This window comes from Sapajus apella, unplaced genomic scaffold, assembly GCF_009761245.1.
Source record: "Sapajus apella isolate SASKATOON/1434 unplaced genomic scaffold, GSC_monkey_1.0 scaffold19, whole genome shotgun sequence".
Lineage (NCBI taxonomy): Eukaryota > Metazoa > Chordata > Mammalia > Primates > Cebidae > Sapajus > Sapajus apella.
The window spans coordinates 532,651-534,922 of NW_022436959.1; the positions used below are offsets into that span (position 1 = coordinate 532,651).

Below are 2,272 nucleotides of genomic sequence, written 5' to 3' on the forward strand. Positions count from 1 at the left end.
GAAGGAAGGGAGGGAGGGAGGGAGGAAGGGAGGAAGGGAGGAAGGAAGAAAAAAAGGAAAGAAAGAAGAACGCACACTTACACTTTTGCATGCAATTTCAGAGGATTGGTGTATCACTCTAAAGACCATCCAGGAACTTCCTTAGCTGAGCGTCTCTTATCTAGTCTACATCTTCATTTTATAATTGTTGAAAATCATTGCTTAGAAAAGGGGTTGGAAAACTGTGTCCCCTAAGCCAAATCTGGCTTACTTCTTGTTTTTGTACAGCCTGTGAGCTACAAATTATTTTTATAGTTAATGGTTATATAAGTACCAGTATATTAGCCTCAGTTCTACTATTTTAGGATCCTTCCTGTTATGCAGTACTTTAAAAATGGGATGGAAAGAATTATAATTACCATTACTTCACATGATATTTTGAATATACTTCTTTTAGAGATTTCTAAATACCTGATTGCTTACAGATTGTTTTCTTCTATTGACTAGGGCTGCCTGAATAGTTTCAAACTCTATCTGAAAATAATGCAGTAATAGAATTAAAGGACTTTCATTTTCTAGCCTTTTGCAGAAAAAGTTTTCTAAGCCCTGGCCAGGAATGCTTAAATAATAGTCCCCCAAATTATGCAGCCAATTATTTGAAAACAGAGGGCTAGAGTTCCCGCCACCTGATTCCTCATCCATTGGCCTTCCTATTACTCTTACTGGCTGATTAAAATCCTGACTAATTAATTGAGTTAAACCCAATAATACAGAAAACAAAGACATGTAATTCTCAAGTACTTAATAAGAAATTTCTCAGATAAGTAACTGTGCAGTTGTGTAGAACACCGAAGTCCAGAGAATTAGTGATGTATCAAAAGCCACATAACAAAATTGTGAAAGAAACAAAATTAAATGCTTATAGTCAGGTTAAGTGTTACTGGCTTATTTAAAAAACAAAACAAAACAAAACAAAAAAAAACTTTGCATTGCATTTCATTCCACATATTTGAAAAATACTACTTCTTGGAAGTAGAAAATACTGGATAGAAGGTATTTTACTTAAAGTAAAATTATTAGAATACCGTTCCTCTTATTTATCTTATTTAAGAAGTTATTTCAGGATCATTCCTGTTATGTAATACTTTTAAAACGGGATGGAAAGAATTATAATTACCATTATTTCACACGATATTTTGAATATACTTCCTTTAGAAATTTCTAAGTACCTGATTGCTTACAGATTGTTTTCTTCCATTGACTAGGGCTGCCTGAATAGTTTCAAACTCTATCTGAAAATAATGCAGTAATAGAGTTAAAGGATTTTCATAATGAAAGAAAATTAAGATGTCACTTAAAAGATAAGCATTTGAATAATCACACATAAATTCAATAGTGCCAGGTGCCCTTAAAAATTCTATAATGTGTTTAGCCAGTTTTTTGAGAGATTCTGAAATCATTTGTGTTCATATTTATCAATTAAAATTAGGTTTTACCTTCAGAGAACATGTCCTGAACAGTAAGAATAGCACAATTCTTTCTATAAAGGAGGAGTTGTGGTCAGAGTGAATAAGCTTTGAACAAGCTTTCTTTTTATAGCAAAACTGTTGGAAGATTCTGAATTAGGATTATGCCAACTAATTCAGTGTGCTTTATTTCTACAGCACCTTCATTCATGTCTACCCAAACTGAAGTCTTCTGCACTTACCTTGAAAAACCAGATTTCTCAGGAATGGCTATGGAAATGGGCCACATGTCTGCCTTCCAAATAGGATTCTGTTTGAACAGCAGGGCTGCTGGGGCACTTCCATGGTCGGCATGCATTTGCAAAGGCTCTGGACAGCTCACCAAGCAAAAGGAAGTGAGTGTGTTCTAAGTTCCTCAGAGTGTCAACAGATCATAAAACCTCAAAACCATTTCAAACACAATAGTCTTGAAAAACCAAGTTCTTAAAGACGAATTGTTCAAGTTGCAAAACTACAGAGAGGCCAACCGTCAAGAAATATTTTTGAAGGATTTATGACTACTATGAATCAAGTTTTAAAAATGTTATTTGAACTAACTTTTAGAGATAATGGGGAACAACACGATATTATCAAAAATGAAAAGGGAAGATGAGCTGTGTATTGTGCTTGTGGTGAAGGAATATGTGTAATTTTTTTTTTCAGCAAGGAGAAAATTTCCAGAGTTGCTCTATACCGCACTGGTAACTTAGGGCTCCCACTCTTATAATTGTGTTAATTAGCTGTTACTGATAAATGACATTGACTGGGATATGACACTATAATTATGC

At 34.2% G+C, this 2,272-nt stretch overlaps 1 protein-coding gene across 2 annotated transcripts in view; it reads right to left on the reverse strand.

Moving 5' to 3' along the window:
* GPR141 (G protein-coupled receptor 141) overlaps positions 1-1,951 on the reverse strand; it is a 49,772-nt gene extending 47,821 nt beyond the window's left edge. The window contains exon 1 of one of the 2 annotated variants that reach the window (XM_032286784.1): positions 1,688-1,951. The gene's annotated coding sequence lies outside the window, so the exon portion shown is untranslated. The remainder of the gene's footprint in view (positions 1-1,687) is intronic. The other variant, XM_032286783.1, reaches the window with a different exon arrangement.
* Between the last annotated feature and the right edge of the window lie 321 nt (positions 1,952-2,272).